This window comes from Onychomys torridus, chromosome 1, assembly GCF_903995425.1.
Source record: "Onychomys torridus chromosome 1, mOncTor1.1, whole genome shotgun sequence".
In the NCBI taxonomy this organism is placed as follows: Eukaryota; Metazoa; Chordata; class Mammalia; order Rodentia; family Cricetidae; genus Onychomys; species Onychomys torridus.
The window spans coordinates 92,845,822-92,868,603 of record NC_050443.1 but is presented as its reverse complement, the minus strand read 5'-3'; the positions used below and the strand labels follow the sequence as shown (position 1 = coordinate 92,868,603).

Here is a 22,782-nt window from a genome sequence, read left to right as displayed (position 1 = left end):
TCAGGCTCTTTCAGATGGACAGATGGATGAACCAATGGACAGTCAGGATGCTTCATGAAAACTACAGTGTTTTCTTGAGGGTAATCAGGAGAGATCTGGAGGACACCTGGGAGTCCAAGATCAGTAAGTGGGGATAAAGTGCCATTGAGAGCTTCTTGGAGCATGGTCCCAACACTGAAACTCCAAAAAAGAATCTGGAGTTATTAAAAACAGGGAAAGGAAAGGGGCTGGAGGGAAGACTGAGGAGAACATCCAAGTGAGTACCAGACCAGTACCATGAGCTCAGGAAGTGTTTCTGGAAGGTGGAATATGCCAGGATGTTGGAATGTGGAAGGGATATGGCTGACTTTAAAGGAGAATATCCCCAGTGGCATAAAAATGCAGAAAAAGGAGTGGCCATTTTTAGCAGGGTGAGGAGGAGGTAATATCTGTGGTGACCCTCAAAGGCAGGTTGGGATTTTGTCAATTAAAGATGGGACAGTGGCATTCAGGGCCAGTGGGGCAGTCTAGGCTGTACCAGAAAATGTAGCAAGAACTTGGGGACCCAAATACTTCTCATGAAGCTGGAGGGAGTGTGCCATACAGTAATGGAAATAAAGGACACAGGTGTTTTCAGTCTCTAAGTCACCATCCTGTGGGAGATGTTTGGGTAAGGAAGTGAAATGACCAGACTGGAGCTTCAGAGTAGTGGATGGACTCCAGGGAGGGAGACCAGCACCAGGGGCTTGATTCAGAAAACAGTGGAGGCTTCTGGGGAAAGCACTAGAGGCCTGGGAACAAAGAGAAAAAGAAATAATAGTGAAAAGCTTTTTAAGTAACGATGAGTCCTCCTCAACATCTGAACTTGGGGCCTCAGATCTGGGACAAGAATGGAGATGGTCATCGGAGCTGTCCCTGAGCCACTAGCTAGGTGCCTGGCATCCCGCAGCAATCAATACTTCAAGTACTCTCATTCCCAGGGGAGTTGCAAGAAACCAAGCAAGCTGCCACCTGGCCCTGCCTGATAGACTGAGCCTCATGAAATATAGAAAGCGCTGGCTCCCTGAAGAAAGCCCTGGTGGCCCCTCACAGCTGTCAGGCCACAGAGGCCAAGAAGCCGGCAGAACGGACCTTGGGACTCACAAAATGATTTACCAGCTCTAGGCCCCACAGGCCTGTGTGATATGGTAGAGCTTCAGCAAAGCAAAGGTCCCAATCCTCTGCCCAATGAACTGGATCTATCTACCTTCAAGACATTACCTAAAAGTCCACAAAAATTCTATCTATAAAACTATATTATGAACTTGTCAGGACTGAGTCTGTGGTACCAAGGAATAAATAGGCCGGTCTTAGAGGCCCTTACATCATACTCTTAGGATATTAGAACTTGTGGGATCTCAGGACCAGCTCTTTGCCACAGTAATAACAGCAATAATCATAAAGAGGGAAAGAGTAAGAAACACTTAACGGCTGTAAAACTGTTCTACATACTTTCCACTTAGTCTTTAAAACGGTTCCCTTAGCTAGGTCACTATGTTATCCCTGTCTTTCAGATGAGTCACAGAAGCATGGAAGAGGTTAATGTGGACAGAGAGAGAAGTTCACAGGGAAGGAAACCTTGTTGCTGAAGAACACAGCTCTGCCTGGGACATGCACACAAGCCCCGTAAACTGCTTGTCATCCCATGGGAAATCCCAATGTGCCTTTGCCCAGGAGAGATCTGTAGGAAGACCAACCAAGACTTCCCAGTGTCTGCAGTAGAAAATCACAATTGGTGCCCCGTTATATATCATGGATACCTGCGCCTGCTTTTATTATTTGCTTCACATACAGGGAAGCAGCATACTAAGGGAAATTCAAGAGTCCTGATTGGATAGTGTCCTTCTGTGAATGAGATAGAACAGGTAAGTTAGCTCAGGAATGTGTGTGAGTCTCTAAAGAGCCTGAGAGAGAGGGAGAAACACCCTGTGCTGGCTAGTTTGATGTCAACTTGACTCAAGCTAGCGTCATCAGAGAAGAGGAAGTCTCAATTGAGGAAATGACTCCATAAGATCCAGCTTTAAGGCAATTTCTTAATTAGTGATCAGTGAGGGAGGACATAGTTGATTGTAGGAGGTGCCACACCTGGGCTGGTCGTCCTGGGTTCTAGAAGAAAGCAGGCTGAGCAAACTATGTGGAGTGATCCAGTGAGCAGCACCCCTCCATAGTCTCTGCATCAGCTCCTGCCTCCAGGTTCCTGCCCTGTTTGAGTTCCTGCCCTCACTGTTTTTGATGATGAACTGTTTGTTATATGGAACTGTGGGCAAAATAAAGCCTTTCTTCCCTAAGTTGTTTTGGTCATGGTGTTTCAGCACAGAAATAGTAATCCTAACTAAGACACACAGCATCAAGACATCCCTACTGGAATCCATGCTCCCGGTACTTGATTTATACAACCACTCATCTCTAAATGGCATCACCCCATCCAAGGAAACCACCACGCAGCCTCCACCAAAAGTCTTGTGTGGAAACAGGAAATCCATTGCTGCCCCCGTGGTATGGCTTGAAATACAGCCTCCCTTGTTCTGGGCCAAAGACTACCTAGCTGCCCTGTGCTTTGGAAGCTGCACAGGAGGCTATTGTCTCTGGCACCTGGTTGAGCTGGGTATTTTTTCTGAAGGTTATAACTGAGAAACTGGCAGCCAGAACCCTGAGACCTGAAGTGGACTATTCCCTGGAAAAGGGCCTGCCTGGGCTATTGAGCCTCCCCTACCAGAGTTCTGTGGACTAAGAATATACATTCAGGTACATTAACCTCCCCAAGTTCATTAGTGTGTGACCTTGGACATCAAGATTCATTTTTCTATGAGATGGGATACATAAATAATTACCACAAAATGAGAATTCTGTATATACCAGTGAGATCATGTCTATAAGATCAGTGGGTGCCTGGTATAAAGATCACACCAGGCTTCTGGTGAAAGCATGGAGTGAAGGAAGGCGCCAAAAGCCATTCTGCCAACTAAATTCTAAGTATTCAAAGGCCTTTCCACACTCAAACTTTAAATGATTACTTCTTACTTTCTAATTTTCCCTGATATAAATATTATCCAACTGCTCAAATGTTGCTTATCTTTGATTTGCAGAAGAGTGAAACCTTCCCCACTGGGCCCAGATCCCAGGGTGTTAAAATTAACCATCACCATGCTCTAAGCTAATGAGTTACTGGTTGTAACTGCCACAAATAGACATAACTCTCAGATAAAGGCCATTAGAGAAAATTGAATAGCTCCAATGTGGCGAAAATTTGGATACATCCTATTTCATAAATCACACTCAGAGGTCACACTGGGCAAGCTATTTCCCTTTCTGAATCATGATGAAGACCCAGCTTAAAGGGGTCTATATACTCTTGAGAACACAGGAAGGATTTTACAGCATCTTATATCTTTGTGAATGCAGTCTTTGCATTCTTCTCGATCTATGACAGGATGATAGCACAGAAGCTATCATCCAGGACAAGCCAGGAACCCTGATTCTTTTCCTTCCCCAATTCTCTGTGCTGGGGTTTACTAAGTGGCCTTGAGAGGGTAGAACACCAAAACCACAGAAATCCATAACTAATCCCACTTTAGCTTGCTTCTCTGACCTTTGGTTTTTTTAATCTGTAAAATCAGAATAGAACCTGTTCTGTGTTGTTAAACTGCCCTAAGAGCATAGTGCTTACATGACACTTCAGAAGCTAATAACACCTAAGAATCGACTCTGACCCCAAAAGCCAGTTAATAAGTTACTACATGAGAAGTGTCATGGCATCCCTCCATGCGCCTGATTTCTTACCTAGATGTCAAACATCTGTTCTCCTCCAAAAGGCTAAAAAGCACTCTATTAAATACATTGGAAAGAAGCAAAGGAAATTTGAATGTAAAGAAAAACCAGTATGCTGGACGGTGGTGGCACATGCCTTTAATCCCAGCACTCGGGAGGCAGAGGCAAGTGGATCTCTGTGAGCTCAAGGCCAGCCTGGGCTACCAAGTGAGTTCCAGGAAAGGTGCAAAGCTACACAGAGAAACCCTGTCTCGAAAAACCAAAAAAAGAAAAAAGAAAAAAAAAAAGAAAAAGAAAAACCAGTACATAGAAACTGCTGTGGTTTGAAACTTCAAGTTCCTACCAAGATGCATAAAAATCTAATCCCCAATGTGACAGCCTCAGGAGCAAAGGAATCTAGGGAGCTAAATAATTATGACAGTGAATCCCCACAAATGGATGAATACTATATATAAAAGTTCACAGAAGTGGGTTTGCTTATCTTGATCTTTCCATCTTCTGCCACACGAGGACCATTCCTTTCTGCCCTCTGGAGGATGCAGCTTTCAGGCATCATCTTGGAAGAAAAGCAGTGCCTTTCCGGATACAAAGCTGGTGGGTTCTTGAGATTGGACTTCCTAACCTCCTATACTGTGAGCCAATATATTTCTTCCCATTATAATTACAGTCTTGGCATTTGGGAATAGCAGCATAGGACAGAAATCATGTTTTAAATTGAGCACTGCAACATTTCTGTGATCAGCAGCACTAGCCCTGAAGAAACAGCTACCATCCCAGCTCACATACCATGTAGCCAAAGGATTATGCGACATTCAATCTGAATCAGAACCTTGGCTTAGCCACAGTGGTAAAGTATTCTCACCAGCTCATTAATGAAAAGAAACCATAGACAAGATTTAACCCACTCCAAGGCTTGACTCACCCTGTGTTTATAAACAGAATAAGCCAGGGTGTGAGCAAGCACAATCATTCTCAACACACTATTGACATTTCTGTAATGTCCATATCTAAATAATCCTTTCAGTTTGGAAAAGGAGATGTCAGGTAAATCTGTCTACTCAAGGTACCTATGTAGACTTCAGACATGAAGGCCAGAGTCTGTAGAATGCTGCTTTAATAAGACTTGCCACTAGGTCTAGCACACCACCTGTCATAGCAACACTTGAATGGTGTCTAAGGCAGAGTAGGAGCTCAGTCAACATGAGGGTGGCCTTGAATAAAGCCCTATTCATTCTGAGGCTTTGAACCTGTCTGCAAGACATGGCCATCTCTGCTCGCACACATCCATTCACAATAACAGCTAATATTGCTACAGCCATGCAATTCTAAGATTCAGTTTGTCATACCCTAACCAATGGCATCTTGGCTTTGTCATAGTTTGCCTCTAGCCTTTTTTCCTTTTTTATGAAGCAGCAGGGTGTCTTTCATTTGATTACACCTTAAATTCAATGAAATGTGATATCTGCCATTTAACTATGTGCCAAAAACTTTTCTAAGTATTCCAAATAAATAAATACATTTATACCCCCAAACATCCAAAACAATCCATCCCACTGTTATGCCAATTTCAGAGAACTAAAATCAGAAAATTGAAAGTTTCTTAATTTATTAGCTTACATGGTTAAAAAGTTGAGTGGGGATGAAAACAATACCTTATCTTCCAACCCTCTACAGCATATCACTGGTTTTCAGCAGCTAACTGTTAATTGACAACAGAGCTCTCTTAGTTACATTTAACTATCTATCTATCTATCTATCTATCTATCTAACGATCGATCGATCGATCTATTTATTTATTTATTTATTTATTCAGAACCCTTTCTTACACAGAAAACTAACATTATATTTTTAATTCCAGTAAAATGATAGATCAGACAGTCTACAATACTTCTCCATGAAAACTGCTTTAAATATAAAGATATTTATAAATATCAGTTACTACTCTTGTTTATGTGACAAAATATCTCACAAAAGCAACTTAGAGAATAAAAGGGTTGATTTGGGCTCATAGATGGATGGTGCAGCCCATCATGGTAGATGAGCACAGCTGCCGGAGGAGAGGGCACATTGTGTCCACAATCAGGAAGCAGAGCGATGAATGTAAGTGCTCAGTTGCCTTTCTCCCTCTTTCCCTTTTATTTAGGCCCAGAGCCCAGGCCAAAGGTTGGTGCTACCCACAATCAGGATGGGTCTTGCCCTTTGGAAACATCATCCTAGACAAGCTCAAGGGTGTGTCTCCCAGGTGATTCAAAATCCAGTCAAGTTGACAGTGAAGATCCACCACTTGATGGTCTTAAAAATGTATTGCTGTGCTGGCAGAAGAAGTGGAATAAATCTGGAGAATCCAAAGCAGGATGAGGTGTCAAAAGGAGTTTTCCACTGACAGCATCTATGAGATGTTGTATCCTTCAAGCCCTTGTTTCTTTTGTGTGTAGGGCGAGAGAGATAGGGGGTAAAGGCTAGGGATTCCCCAAGGCAAAGAATCGAATATAAGTCCAGAAGAGAATAAACTCAATGCACAGGAAAATGAGAAATCAACCTTCTCTGCAAAGTGTCAGCCATAGAAGGCTGAGAATTAATCACCATGCTATGACCCTCATAGAGGTTGAAGCTTGGGTTTGCATCACCTGTTACAGGATTGATGATGGAGCTCAATTAGAAAATTCCATTCCAAGAAACAAAAGAGAGTGCTTGGAAACAGATTCAAGAAACAAGGGCTACAAATTATAGCCATTCAAATCCAAGAAATAACCAAGAAGAATGAAAAGATGTATTGGTGTGCTAAATGATAGAACAGAAGAAATTACCAAAATGCAGCTCAGAGGACACAGACACCTTTAAAAATGAGAAACCCAGGCTCTGAATGAAGAGTAACACAGTCTAATGCGCATTTCATCACCATTCCAAGAAAGATAAGAGAGCATATGTGCAAAGTAGCATTCAAACAGAATAGCTTCCACATCCAGAAATAACAATGAGTATCAAACAAAATAAATACAAAAGATGCACACACCTTCCTTAAAAAAAAAACTAAAAAGACTAAAGAACATCCAAGACACAGGGAATTTTGGAAATATCCAAAGGTAAGTGGATTTCACAGCATGGTGGTTAGCATCCAGAGAGAAAGAGTGAACAGAACTGCCAAGTGTCATCACAAGACAGAAGACAACCTGAAATCACCTGGCTGGGGAGGACTGTCCTGGAGTTCTGTATCCAGAGGAAAGTGGATGAAGTAAGACCATCTCAGAAAAGTGAAAGTCTCTCAAGGAAGAGAAAGAATGCTGAAGGCATTCAGAAGGAAGAGAAAGTTACATGGGAAGGTGGAGACACAAAAGGGAATGATTACTCTACCTGGCTGACACTGTGAATAAGCCAAACAAGCATTGACTGAAGAACAAATATAATAATCAATCTGTGAGGTAAGAAGAGACGGAGTCTAAAATGTTGTTCATGAATTCAGAAAGGAATGATTAAAGTAAATTAAAGTGCATTAACTTTCTTCTAGTTACAGACAGAAGAAAAATAATGATGTGAATCAACTTTAAATTTGTGACTTTTTATCATTTCTATAATACAGAGGAAACTAAGTAAAAGAAGAGATAGAAATTTAAATACGTAGAGGGGAAAACAAACCAGTAACGAAGAAAAATTCAGTCTAGAAGGAGAAATGAGCTGGACCTGGTAGCTCACACCTATAATCCCAATCCCCAAGAGCCAGAGGCAAGACAATCCCTCAAAAGGGTTTCCAACCTGGACATGACAGTCACACAAAAAAGCAGGGTAGGGGGAATGACAGAGGAAGACATCATATGTCAAGCTCTGGCCTCCACACGTGTGTACAGAAGCATATGTACCTCTATACACACACATACCACATACAGTTTTTAAAAAATAAAGAAGAGCACAAGAATGAAGATATATAGAGCAATCCCATATATAACACAAAAGAAAATATGCTAACTTAGACAACAAAATCCAACATTAGTAGGCAGGCTAACATAATCTGGCCATATTGGGTTTAGTTTAAAAATATGTAATTAGTTTAACATTATAATGAAACTCACCATACTAACAAAGTAGAAAAATCATGACTATTGTCAACAGCCAAAGAAAAATAATTTGATGAAATTCAATAGTAACTTAGAAAAAAGACTTTGCTCAAACTAGGAACAAAAGAGACTTTCTTCAGTGGACATCTATGTGAAAACAGTGTCACGGACACTATGCTTAAGGACCTGTTGAAAGCAGGTTCTATGAGAGCAGATGTCCAATTTTCACCACTTCGATTTATTATTACATTAGAAATCTGATCCGGGATAGTAAGAAATGTCAGGATCAAAACTGTTGTTATGTAGCACACTGCCACAGAGGAAATGGAGGCTTGTTCACAAAGTCACACACCTACACGTATGTCAACCTGTGATCCCCTGATCAAATCAAGAGTCTATGCATCTCTGTCCACCCAGACATCTGTGTCTACCCAGACAGACATCTGTGTCCACCCAGACATCTGTGTACACCCTTACCTGTACCTCTTTCTAGTTCTTCTGCGAATGCAGTGTGAGTTTGCAACTCATTATCCATGTATAAAACCCAACAGTGTCTGCAAATAAATTATTCCTAAGCTATAAAGGAACTTAGAAAGTTGTTGACAAACAAATATACAAAACTGAGTAGTCCCAATCATCAGCATATGAAGGAGGGGGGGGGAGTAAGAGGAGGCATAGGAAGAAAGACCTTTACCAAGAGCAATAAAACACAGAAGGAACATGAAAATGATCCTTCTGTGCAAGCCCTTAATTGAGAAAATTGTAAAACATTATTTAAAAGATATGAAGAAATGCCAAGATAAATCGAGATCATTCAGATATCTAAAATAGCATGAGACTGCTGAGAACCATCAGTTCACCATTAAAAGCTCTACTGAATAGATTCAATGGAGTTCCGGTTAAATCTCAACAGCATTTTTCCTTAGAATTTGACAATCTGAATCTGAAATGCATAGCCAAGATATATTGAAAATAGGGTACTTTTCCTATTGGGTAAGATTTTTTTTTAACTAGCAAATACAAAGGAATATTGATTTTGGAATGAACTTAGGAAGTTGAAAAATAGTCCAAATATTTCCCCCAAAGAATATTAAAACTTGATTAGTAATAGCAACAAGGAGACAGAGGGTGGTGGATTCAGAACTCACATATCTCCAACTACAAGCAGAAAGAGAACAGAACTGGGAAGACAGAGGGAGTTGACTGCTGCTCCTGCCTGCCTGCCTGTCTTCACTCTGCTGCTCCTGAACATCACCCTTGCCCAAAGCAGAGATGCAGCTGGCCTGGGTCAGAGAGTCAGAGTCAGAGGACTGCTTTTAGAGACCATTCTCCAGTCATAAGAAAGGAGCCCAGCTCCAGCACCAATATGACAAGTATTACAGACTATTCTTTAAAAAGTGGATTTCTGGTCCTTAAGACATCAGCAGAACAGACAAGTAGGCCTGTGCAGTCCCCAGACATGAAGCCTTAGGCTAGGCTAAGCATTGGACCTCAGCCCTACCTCTGCACACACATACATTCCAAGTGCCTGTTGGAAGCTGTGGGTCTCCCTGTGCTGCTCTCCCTCTGAGTGGGAAGGGTTTCTCTTGTAGTAGTACCAGGCAACTGCACAGCAAAAGCCACTGTACCACTCAAGCTCATGTCTAGTGACATATTGTAACTAGCTGTGAATGGAAACTGCCAGAAACCATTCTTGAAGAAAGCCACATGAATGCATAAAGTCCCATCCACAGGTGGGTCTTCTGGTCAACCATCTCTGAGAGCAGACCCCTGCCCCCCCCCCCGCCCCTTAGTCAAGGCTGAGAGAGAGAATACAGCATCCTCTCTGCTTCAAGCCCCAATTTTATGTTAAATATAAAGATGGATAAATTGTCCTTTTCATAGGATTTCCTTTTCTACTGGCAGAGATATGCAAATGTATAATCAAGTAAAGTACAGTAATTGCTGGAGCATGAGTTCAATGAGATGCCGAGCTTTCTTTTGCCATGGGTGAACACTCTATATGCAGACATCCTGGCGGGAATGTAGATGCTGTAAATAAAGTCTTGTGCTGCTCCCTTCAGCTATCAGATTACTGAAACAACTGTCTCCGGAGCTTGGAGAAGGAAGAGCAGAAACCTGGTGCTGGTCAGGAAAGGGTGTCTCCAGAAAGAATGTACACAGTGCTGACAACTTGTCATTCCACTTTGCAGGAGAAACTGGAGTGAGATAATGAAAATGGGCAGGACCACACCTTGACCAGGACTAGTTGTTATGTATACCTTGTACTTTCTGTTTAAATCTAAAACTTATGTCAGGACCCTGAAGATGGGCTCGAGAGGTCATTGGTCCTCTTTATTTGTCCCTCTTCCTGATGTGACCACACTGGGCAATCTCCTTTCTCTTCTTTTTATTATTATTTGTCTCTTTAATTGAAGCCTCTTTGAGGATAGATGAAAGTGCCTAGATTGTTAGTGCTGCCAGGGCCCAGACTCCAGCCTTAACAACCCCCATAAAATATATGGCTCAGGGCCATGTGTGCCTTTTCTCTGGGCCTCGAATTCCCCATCTGTAAGAGGAGAGGGCTGTGTGTGATGAGTGCCTGCTTCAGACTGATATTTCTACAGCCTAATGGCCTCCTTCCCTAGATGCTTGTGAAAATCACCCACTCTCAGAGACTAGACCCCAGTCTTTCTCCTACAACTTACTCTGCCCCAAACCCAGGTCACTCTGTGGTCTTTGTTCAAAGATAGCTTCAAGTGACAAAAGACATCTGGGATTTATCCAAATGATGGATGCTCATTTCTCCTGCTGACTGTAAGAGCTGCATCACTGTATCCCCAGCTATATACCTCTAGGGTACCACATTCCTGCTGCCTCTACTCCCCGGGTTGTCACCCAAGGCTGTCACAGTCTCGAAGGTTCCCAGCCCACCCTGCTTGTGCTAATGTCAGTCTCCATCTCTTCAAATATGGTTCTCACTGTAAAAGCCTCCTGGAAAGCTACTGTACTTCCCTCAGCCCGCGTCTCCCTGCAGATCTAAGTTCTGCATCCTCCTCACAGCTGTTAGACCCTGGCCCCAGCTCTCCCCACATCTTCTAGTATTACCATCCTGTATTCCCTCAGGTTCCAGCCCCAAGAGCACTGTCCTGTTCTCCTCAGGATTACCCTGCTCTCCCTGGCAGTCAATATTTGGTTTAAACAAGGCCGTCACTTGAATCTTACTCTGGCCTCCATGGCAGGCCTACTGCAAGACTGCAGTGCTGGCTCCATTTAAGCTGGATTTGCTGAGAGTGTTTGACTCCCTAACTGTCCAGTGACCTCCTACAGTATACTATGTCTCCCTGTTTAAGGCCAAAGTTCCATAAAGATATGCCCACCACTGCCAGTATCTGGCATGGTCTTCCCATGTATTAGAAACCACCAAGCCTGGGACTAGAGATGGCTCGTTCATTAAGAGCACTTGTTGCTCTTCCAGAGGAGCCAGCACCCACATCAGGCAGCTCACAATTGTCTATAACTCCAGTTCCAGGGGACCTGACATCTCTCTGGCCTCTTCTAGCACCCTCACTCATATGCACATACCCACATGCAGACACATACTCATACATAGTTAAAATAATAAAAATTAAAATTAGAAAACCATGACGCATGGTGGAAAGATCCTGTGAGATGGAAAGAATAGATGGTCAATTATGTCCCTTGAGTTACCTCTCTCTTCTCTTTCTCCCCTTTCTGCAATCTGTTCTCTTTATTGCAATCAAAACATGACAACATTCAACCCTTCCAATTGTCTCTCCGATTGCTGTATGAATGACGTGCAGCAAAGCTCTGGATCCGGCTGCCATTACTGCGCTGACCTTGCCTTCTTTGGACTCCACCCCCACTTCACTCCCATTCGTTCCTCACACATGCCTCCAGGCCTCCGCCCCTTCTCTCTAAAACACTCACATAGCTTGCTCCTTTTCCTCCTCCGGGCCTCAGCTTGAGCTTAACCAAAGGGCTGGGAAGATACTAGTCTCTGCTTGAATGTGTGCGTATCCAAACCTTTCCCACTCTTGGAGCTCCTTCACAGTCTCTTATATTTCTACCTGTGTTTGCATCCTGCATATGACCTGTTAACTGTCCTCCCAAACCAAACAGCAAATCCTGCAAAGACTTGATGCTGGCTTTTGCCCCCTCTATCTTCTCAGATATCTAGAGCAATGCGCAGTCCACAGCAGATGCTAAGTAGATGCTTGAGTAGATGTGAGAGTCAGTAAATGAGTCTGTAACTTAGACCCTCGGCACCCTGGGCACTGTTCCAAGATGGTGCTATCTGATGGGGCTGCTATTGTCCCCTCCTGCTCACTTCCCACCCTGTCTGCTGCAGCAGATGGACAGCACACATTTGGGGAGTTTTGTAAATGACAGTCCTCAGAAAACTGAAAGGACTAATGCATGTGTAGAGGCGGGGCCCGGTGACCACTGCCTTGTTCCTACATGCTGTGTTTTACAGCTTGTTCTCTCCACACATTCCGTGGGGTTGAAGGACAATCAAAGTAGACACATGAAAATAAAAACAGGGTGCCCCAGAGGGAGCTATTCGTCTTTCTCTTTGGGGCCTGAGCCCTGACTTCCTCTGCCAAGGCCCACAACCACTTTACATCTTGCTGGGTTGAGGAGCCAGTTCCCTAAGCTATTGAGGGAGGGGGATCAGAAAAGTGGAGAACAAGGAGGGAGCCAGGGAAGGGAAACAAGGAAAGAGAGTCAGTCCACAGGAAAAGAACAGAGACAGAGAACAAACTGCCACACAAATCAATAGCAGCCCATCAGCATGGTGCTGACCCCTCATGTCTCCTTACCTGGGCCTCTGGGCTGTGAGGACAATGGATTAAAATAATGCAAGAGAGGAGGGGATCCTCAGCTTTGAGTGTTGCACAAAATCCCAACATCGATTCTTATCTGTTGATGGATGGATAGGTGGCAGATGGGTGGGTGGGGGAGTGACCAAAAGAAGAGGAAACAGATTGATGAATGACAGGCGAGTGAGAAATGCAGGAATGAGAGAGCCAGAGGGACCACATGGCCTATTATAGTGCTTGACTTCTTTACAAGGGCCGCTGGCTGGCTCTGTATGCCCAGCTCTCTGTATTCGCTTTGGGCTCACATCCAGCAGAGTTGCATGTTGGCAGCTGCTGATCTACATAACCATTCAGGAGACTGGGATGCTCCAGGGAGCCTACCTACAATGGTAATGATCTTTCACCCCACTCATAATCTGTCTGCGCTCAACAAACCAGAGGTGGGGAGAACAGAGAGGCCAGAGCTCAGGGAGACCACTGGAGTTCAGCTGCCTTCTCCAGAGCACTCCTTGGGATTAGATAGGAATTTAATGTCACCTGATCACCATCTCCACAAGTCCAAGTGATAGTCCAAGCCATTGGCCCAAAAGATGGTACATGTTCTGAGATGAATGATTTATCTTTATCTTCAAATAAAATTCTCACTTAAATTTTCTTTCTAGTAAACGATGTCATCATCTTTCTGGTTGCTCAGTACCTCATCCTTTCATCCACTTACTCATTTAACCATTCATCCATTCACTCAACATGTCCCTGTGGCATGTGTCAGCTATGTGCCGCTACCAACCAGGATAAAGCAATGTACACAGCACAGAGAGCCACAAAATAAAATAAATTATTACAGCAAAACCAGAGATCCCTACTGTGATGAGGCCTTGAAGGAGGCATGATATGTTTTAAAACTTTATAAAATGGGATTTGATCTAGCCAGGGAGATCATGGATATGAAAAATGAACTGAGGGACAGGTGGAAATTTGGCAGGTAAGGAGAAGGAAGAACATTCTAGGCAGAGAAGCAACCCTTGCAAAGGCCTATGGCAGCAGGGATAGAAGAACAAGCCTGAGAGAGGGCCACTGAGACAAAGCAGTTATGGGAGTACTGTGTGGGAAGATGTGGGCAGGGCCAGACAAATGAGACCTGATCAGCTCACTTGGGAATTTGATCTTTATCTCAAGATCAGTTGGAAGACACTGAAGTGTTTTGAAGTAGAGAAATGACAAAACCAGAATTGTTCTGACATCTCCTCTGGCTGCTCTGTGAAGACAAGCTGGAGGACAGAACTGTTACTCAGGTGCTCAGAGTGGTACCTTGAACTAGGGGATGCTGGTGAAGATGGAGAGGTGTGATGGACTTAAGGGATGCACACTAACATCAACAGGCATGGGGATGCCTGATTGGAGCTTGGAGCAGAGAGATGATGAGGATGTTGGCTTCATTGCTCTGGCTTGTGCAGTTGTAGAGACTGAAGGGTCATTCAGTGAGATCTGAAACACCTGGTGAGGATCAGGTATTCCCAAGATTGACAGTGCAGGGGAAATGACAGGCATTCCATGATGAATATGTTGAGTTTGACAGGCCTTGGAGACATCAACCTGGGAGATCCCTTGACTGCCTCTCTGCCACTTTCTGTATCCACCAGTTACTATGTAGTGTTGACTCCACCGTGTCTCCATACTGACTCAGTTCAGACCCCTGTAATTATTCTCTGTGTGATTAAAGCAATATCCTGGCCCTCTCCCCTCTAACTTATCACATGCAAGTCTTTTAAAATAGAATCTCCTGAAAGAGGCCTTTGCTGAACCACCCTCACCCTAACATACCCATGCCCTGTTACTCTCTACATTAGGCTCAGTGGGTTATTTCTTCTCAAAAACACTTAGCATCATATTGTGCTGTTTTACTGTGGGAAGTAAATAGACATATATGTCTTAGCTCTGCCAAAAGACCATTACACAAATAACAAGGGCACAGGTTGCCCAAAATTGGGTTTCTAAATGTCATTACCCCATAAAAGAAGCCTGGGATCTTCAAACAAATTACTGATTCCAAGCTGGAATAAGGAAGGATCAGAATGAACCCTAACTTCTTGCTACATCAGATAATAAGGAAGCACTCAGAGAATCATGGAAACAAATTGAAAAGAAACAGAAGCCAGCTTATGACAGCCTCCCACTAACTAAATCTGAGATCATGTGACCATCAGAGCTTAAATAAATACAACACTTGATTCATCCAATGAATTAAAAAGATATGAGACCCCCGTGAAGGAAGAAAGGGGGGAATTGAGAGAGGGAGAAAATGAGTAGTCTTTCACATAATAGAATAACAATAAATAAATATAAAATACTGAATTCAAAATTATGACTGATATATCACTAGAAGTTTGACAACAAATGTGGTATGTAAATATTCTCAAAATATCTCTCCACAGGTTACTTGTCAACTTAAAGAAAGGAAAAGAGCAATTTCACTGTAGAAAAGTTGATAGACATCACCTGAAGTGAGCAAGACAGCCTCCATCACCAGGAGCCAGACAAGTCCTATTCTGGGGCTTGCTGAAATGAAGACTCAAGAGAACACAGTTGCCTGCCCAAATCATACAGCCTGACCACAGCTATGCAGACCACCAGGCACCCAAGATGGAGGCTGTTCAACGTAGTAACTACCTGGACTGTTCCAAACAATGGGGTCAAGGGAAATGCAGCAGAGGAGACTAACAAGGCATGATGGCTAGAAGACACAGACTAGATCTGGGAGGAAGATGGTAGAACCACAAAGACGGTGTCAGGGCTGTAATAGATCATCATTATTGTCAACTTGATTGAAACTGACGTCAGCCAGGAGACACACTTCTGGGCATGTCTGCGAGGATGTTGCCAGAGAGGCTTAACTGAATAATGAAGAGACCCTAAATACAAAGTGTTGGGGAATCTTATTTTAAGGCATGTTACTTTTGTTTACGTTGCATTTATTTAACTCTGTGAAGCTGTGTTATTTGCCTGTCCAAAACACTTGATGGTCTAATAAAAAAATGAACAGCCAATAGCAAGGCAGGAGAAAGGATAGGTGGGGCTGGCAGACAGCGAGAAGATATAGAGGGAGAGATCTGGGAGGACAAATAAGGAAGGAGCCAGAGAAGGAGAAGGACTTCAGGGGCCAGCCACCCAGCTACACAGCCAGACATGGGGTGAGAAGGAAAGAAAGGTATACAGGAATAAAGAAAGATAAAGCCCCTGAGGCCAGAGGTAGACAGGCTAATTTAAGTTAAGGAAGGCTGGCTAGAAATAAGCGAAGCTAAGGCTGGGCATTCATAAGTAAGCATAAGCCTCCATGTGTGATTTATCTGGGAGCTGGGTGGTGGGCCCCCCAAAAGAGTAAAAATAAACAACAACAAAGGGGGAGCAGGATGAGTGCAGCACCCCACTTCTCTGCCTCTGCACTCACATCTTCACCATCCCAATAAACTACGTCTCCTCAAATCATGAGCCCAAACTCCTCTCCTTCCTGAATTTGCTTTGTCAGGACTGCACAGCTAGGAGTGAGGTGGCCAACACAGCCCAGCCTGCACTGACAGGGGACTGTCCCTCCTCTAAACACACACTCAAGTACTTAGGGACAAAGAGGGAGTGTGTCTAACTCATTCTGAGATTGATAATATGAAAATTTGACATGCATTCACACAGTTAATAAAAACTGTATTTATAACCATGAGATATAACTTATATAAGCAATGAAAATGCATAGATGAGTGAGAAGGATGTATCTTCATGTTACTGGAGAGAAAGGAAAGCAGAATAGTTGAAAAAAGATATGCCATATGATCAGCTAAAAACTGGATAAAGAAGAATTTCTTATCTAGTCTTGCAAATTTTAATAAAGTTTAAATTCAAAGCAGCATAAAGTAGTAAGCACCCAATAAACATTTAACAAATGAATAACTGAACTCCCATTGGACTACAACCTTTCTATTGAAAATGTCCAGTGCCTTGCCTGTAAATTCGTGAGAACTACCTGGATAACTGAGCATAGTACCGTGGCCCAATACCCTTCCCAAGTTTCCCACATAGTCTCCTATCTAGTTTCTGAACAGGAACTACTCATTTTTGTCTCACTACTGAACACCACTCGTCAGGTGGGGCTCCCCATCAGAGAGTCATTTCATCTGGTGGGTCGACCTACTGAACACTAGTTGTCACTTGCTGTATACTCCCACGGCCTCTGGTAAAGCCATTTCTACCAGTAGCTCTCAGCACACACCACAGGCTCCAGTCACTGTAACTTGAAGAGTCTCAAACTTATAGCTAAGAAAAGCTTAGTGGGGTCTGGGGAGATTACTCGGTGGATAAGCACTTGCCATGCAGGCATGAGGGCTGGGGTTTGGATCTCCAGCAGTGGGTCCACGTGAAAGCCAGCTGGGCATAGCGGCCCACTTGGAATCGCTCAGGAGGTAGACACAGGATCCCCAGGGCAAGTTTGCTAGCTAGGCTAGCCAGTGGGTGGACTCAGCAACTCAGTAAAGAAGAGTTTGAGGAAGACATTCCATGGGCACACATGTGTATGCATACCTGCACATACATGTGTCCACATACATGTGGACACAACACATATACACACAGCTTAGCACCTTAGCATATGCTGGTCCTCCTGTTCACTTTCTGGAACTTATTATCTTTCAAGATGAAGAGCATGAGTGTCCATCTCTGGAAAGGCCTCTCTGATGTACACAGTTGTAAAGGACCTGGCCTGTGTGAACCATACCCAACATATGGGCCTCTGTGTGCATGTCTGTCTTGTCACATGTCAGATGATGACTTGGGGACTGGTATGTTCCTTTGTGCCTTTATCACATGATTTGCCTGGGTCCTAACACAACCAAATGGTCTCATAGTGACTCAGTTCTATCTAAACTTCTAGATTTGTCTCTGGGTTCTTCTTCATTATCCTCAAAATGTACAGAAGGGTGAGGGAAAGGAGTTTGTCTCTCACTTTACACAAAAGGAAAGGGAAACAGGGAGGGTAGAAAACACAGCAAGCTCGGAGGCTGAGAAGACCTGATATCCACCTGTCTCACAGTCTAGTGCTCTTTCATGAAGGTGGATGGGACCAGAAGCAGCGAGATTGTCTTTCAGGTTTTGTTTATTCTATGCCAAATGCTAGGTTTCTAATACCCTCTCTGCTTCTATTAACACCACTGTAATAAGACACGTCCATTTTACAGGTCAGGAAACTGAGACTAGACATCAGGTCTTTCCTTCTGCCTGCAAAGCTTGTATACGTTTCCTCTCACACTGCCAGGGTGTGCTGCACACCTCTGATTCCATTAGGACAACTGGCTTGGATGAAATACGCTGTCCCACAATGGCATCTCTTAAACCAGCAGGGCCCACAGGCCCACAATGCAGCTCACACTCTCAGACCACAGCCCACACTTCGCAGGGTTTCCAAACCAAGATATTTGGTTTGTAAGACTAGCCTTCCATTTCTCCAGTGCAAACTGAACATGGCACACAATTACTCAGCCAGACTGCTGACGCCTAGAGATGCTGCATCAGACCTGGCAGAATCCTGTCTGCCCAGAGACAACCTCAGGGGATCTGGGACACCCCAGAGCTTGGCACTGGGGGTACCTAGAGCCTGAGGAGGGGAGTTTGGACTGACTAGATCAGGGCGCTTTGGTGGGAACTACATTCTAAAAACAGAGATTGTTCCAGGGAAAAATAAAACCCGAGAAGCCCAATGTTGCCCACCCCATGATGTTGGCTAGGAGATCCTCACCTGGCCCATGAGGTCTTCCCTCACCATGTACGCCTGTGTCCCAGGGAGTGACTATCCCCATCTGAGGCTGGGAAGGCTAGGGACGCTGCTCAGCCACGAAGCTGATGTTATTTACATCCTGTTACCAGGAACAAGCCCTTAGTCCTCTCCTAGTTAACCTGAAGGGGTAGTTTTTTCTGCTTTCAGGCTTCCAAAATGGGGGGAGTTGTCTGTCCTACTCAGTGGCCAGTAGCCATCCACTTCAGACTCCAGAATGGGAGACCTGGCAAGGAGGTATGGCTGGCTCTGACCTGGGCTTATTTGACCTAGCTATGCTTCTGTTCCCCTGTGTCTAAAATACAAGTTCCCATTTCAGAAGGTGTCCTAGAGGTTTCATGAAACAAAACATGATTCAAAGAGCCAAAAACAGAGAACTGTCTTTTTATTAGTTACTAAGTGTGGGAAATTGTGAGTAAACTTCCCATTCATACATTCTGACATCCCACATCATGCTCTCTTGCTGGTTGTAAGTATGCTTACCAGGTTAAGTTTCAGTGTTGGGAAGCCAACAGAGCATAACCAGGATGAATCCTTAGCAGAGATACAATCTCCTATTTGAGGTCACATTTGTCCAGAAAAGAACAGATCCAATAAACCTTACCCAACAGCAGGCCCAGGGTATTTCCTCTTTTTTCTTCTGTGGCCAAATGTTTCTCATACAGTTAGCCTCGAACATGAGCAATGGCCACCACCTTAGATGACTTAGCCCTCCTGGAGAAGCAGTCACCCACATGGGGCTCAAAAGATCACCATCAGGCATTCTAACCACTACCCTGTGCAAGCGTAGCTCTAGTGTGGGTTCTTTCCCAAACACAGCAACTTCTACAAGTAAAACAATCTCTCAGAAAGAATTAGAGCTTTCACCAGCCTTATGATAACTTGAGCCCTACCAAGTAACAAACAGCTTTCTGACTATCTGACAGACTTGGGACCCTGTTGTTAGAATCCTAAAGGGCTTTTTAATTAATAATAATAATAATAATAATAATAATAATAATAATAACCTGGTACCAGAGGTTGGGGTAAAAGCTGAAAGATCAGAGAAGCAGAGCAAGCCACAGCCACCACCTATTGCCTCACCACCTCCACAAATCCTCTGATGGAAATCATCTGAGTCTTCACCCAAAAGGGTCTCAGCTGAACTCATACTTTATATACATTTCTTCACCCTGCTGTCACTTCCTGTGATTAAAGGTGTGTGTGCTTCCCAGTACTGGGATTAAAGGTGTGTGCCACCACTGCCTGACTGTTCCCAGTGTGGCCTTGAACTCACAGAGATCCAGAGGATCTCTGCCTCCCGAGTGATAGGATTAAGGGTGTGTGCCACCACTATCTGGCCTCTATATCTAATCTAGTGGCTGGCTCTGCCCTCCAATCACCAGGCAAGTTTATTAGGGTACACAATATATCACTACAGGACCCCTTCTGGAGAAAGAGATGGGGCTGAACACCATCCTGTGGCCTCCAGACTGAGGGGAGGAGGCAAGATAACCCTCAAAGAGTTCTTGCACACTCTGAGCTTCCAACCTCTGTCTTCACAAGGCCTCAATCATGTGAAGGGAAGCAGGGCTCAGACCCAAGAGACACAGACCTCCCTGCAAAGCCCTGGACAAGGCAGGGTCACATGTGGAAGGAGCAGTCATGGGGCCATGGCCAGGTTTAGGGCAAGGATCAAACCCCTCTGGGCATCCAGACACTAGGGCTTTTGAGACACAGAGAGGCTGGCAGCTGAAACCCTCAGAGCAGGGGTGTTGATCAATGCCCCAATTCATTCTAGACAATCCCCATTGTCTGAACCAGCACAGAGATAGCTATTATCTCCACCAGCCACTAGGAAGAAAAGCCCCAAGTCATGGTTACCAATCAGAGCTCAAGCACAGAAGTCACAATTGAGACATATGGATTAAAAATTGGATGAAATCTTTCCAAGTGGGATGTCTCAGAAAGAAAGAAAGAAAGAAAGAAAGAAAGAAAGAAAGAAAGAAAGAAAGAAAGAAAGAAAGGAAGGAAGGAAGGAAGGAAGAAAGGAAGGAAGGAAGGAAGGAAGAAGGAAGGAAAAAGAAAAGAAAAGAAAAGAAAAGAAAAGAAAAAAAAGTCCAAACAATGTGGCTTCAATCTTCAGAGACTAACAGAATTCTTGATTGGTGGTTATTCTTTTTATTAGTATTAGTATTAGTATTATTCTCGTTTCCTCTATAAGGGAATCCACAGCTAAAGAAATGTACTCTATAAGTTGTTAAAGTGGAAATCAGAACTCAAGCAATGACTCTTTTAACTCAGTAAGATGGAGAAGGGAAACATGAAAGAGGAAACAGCTCCTTCTCTCTGCAGCAAGCCTGCTACGCTAGCCACACCCGCCCGCGTTATCCATCTCTAAGGGTCCGATCTAGGTTTGGACCAAAGGAAAGGTAAACCCTAGTGGACAACTCTGGAAATGACTAAGCCTGGATCATTCCCCATTTCAACAGACTGAAAGGGCAGCCTTCAGGCCAAATCACAAACACGAAATCTTCCCTCACTTCCCAACCAAAGAAGCACATCGAATTTGGACAACATCACAGAAACCTATGGAGAAGAGAATGGCCTGGGCAGAAGGGCTCTAGAAGCCATAATGAAATAACTGTAAATGTAAGTACCAGTCCCTGGCATTTGGGGGTACTCAGTGTTCTAAGCACTGTGATTGGTGCTCCCAATGGTCTCCACATAACTGCTGAAGGACAGGGGGTTGTTGAAAGGCTGTCTCCCCAGCAGCTGCAGGCAAGATGACTAGAACCCAAGCACAGAAGGAATAGGTCCAGTCCCGTTCACCACACCCTCCCCAGTCCAGCCCCACAGTCCCACTGCACTTCTGTAACAGGATGAACCGAAGTCATGAACTTGAGTCTGGGGCAAGCTGCAGGTGCTCAGGGTCACTCACCTCCTCATTTCCCTTATCACTAAGATAGACCTTCTCCCCTCTAAACGAGCAACTACTGTGTTTCCCACCTAGACCTTAAGGCCAAAGGGTGGCTAGGATTCATGGATGAGATACCCAAAGGCATCATATCACCTCCCGCCTTAATCCCCAGCCAAAGCCCTCAGTGGAAAGTATCCCCCTACTGAGGCCTTGTTTCTGAACCCATTTTTGTCAGAGATGCCCAATGAAGGTACAGGAAGTAAAAGGGGGGCTAGAGGCAGATGCCAGGGTCAATTCAAGGCTGTGTGGTTTTGCATATGCATTTACAACATGGATGCATGCTGTACACATGCCATTTGCCATGGATGTACAGTCTGTGGAATGTGACTGCACTGTTAGTGTACATGAGTGAGTGTCCCCTGTCCCCTGACCCCACACCCTGCCTCTTCTCCTGGTTATGTAAGTGGCCCTGCAGAGGAAGGTCCACCGAGATCCATTCATTCTTATATTGGATAGAAGCTTTAAGTTCTGATGTGGCCCGAAGCCCTGAGAAACCAAAGCTGCCTGACCTACAAGCAAGACACCCCAGTTGAGGACAACAGCTGGGGACAAATCAGGTCACCCTAGAAAGTGTGAGCTCAGGTGTCTATTGCTTCTTATCTACCTTCTGAGCTGTCTCTCACCCTCATCCATCATCCACACTGGCCCATTCCCTCCCTCTAGACAACAGGTTCCTGTCCCCTACACAGAGGCACTTCACTTCCATTGGCACAGGTAGGCCCACCTGTGTGCCACAGACACAGCAGCCACCTTTGAGCATGCTCCACCACTCCCCCCCCCCACGAGCACATGCTAGAAAATTCCACATGCTGACATCCTGTGCTAGACACACTCCCTTCCACTGATACCAGCTCCTACTCACAAACTCTCACACTGACACAATCACACCTGCTGTCCTAGAGGTCATAATTATGCCAGCAGCCCCAGTCCAGCCCCAGCCCCTGAATCCAGCCACAGGAGCTAGCCATCCCCTCTGCTTACTTACTCTGAGCTTACAAGGCAGAAAGCGGCTGTGTGCAGAGGCCAGCGATGGGTGGCAGCTCACAGCAGCTGGAACTCCAGAGGCCAGGCACAAAGTGGCCGCTGGGGCCGGCGCTGCTGGAGGCTGCCTGCTCCCCCCACCCCCCAAACCCCAGGCTCTTCCCTAGCGGTGCACACCCAGCTAAACGTTTGTCCTGCGCCAAGCACCGTGGCCTGAGAGGCTCTGCCGGGGAGCGAGGGCTATTTCGGAGCCCCTGGCCACAGTGGAGACCGCGCGCTGTCATCTGTGGGAGCTCTGGAATGGGGACGTGGTCGGGTCTAATTAGAGACCCGACTCACCCCTGGGCTGGGCCATCACCCGGAGCCACCAGA

General features: G+C 44.7%; 1 protein-coding gene across 1 annotated transcript in view; it reads right to left on the bottom strand.

Annotated features, from left to right (window-relative positions):
• The window catches only part of Insc (INSC spindle orientation adaptor protein), a 107,168-nt gene extending 84,711 nt beyond the window's left edge, over positions 1 to 22,457 (bottom strand). Inside the window, exon 1 of the mRNA XM_036175839.1 lies at positions 22,415 to 22,457. The gene's annotated coding sequence lies outside the window, so the exon portion shown is untranslated. The remainder of the gene's footprint in view (positions 1 to 22,414) is intronic.
• Positions 22,458 to 22,782: the final 325 nt, after the last annotated feature.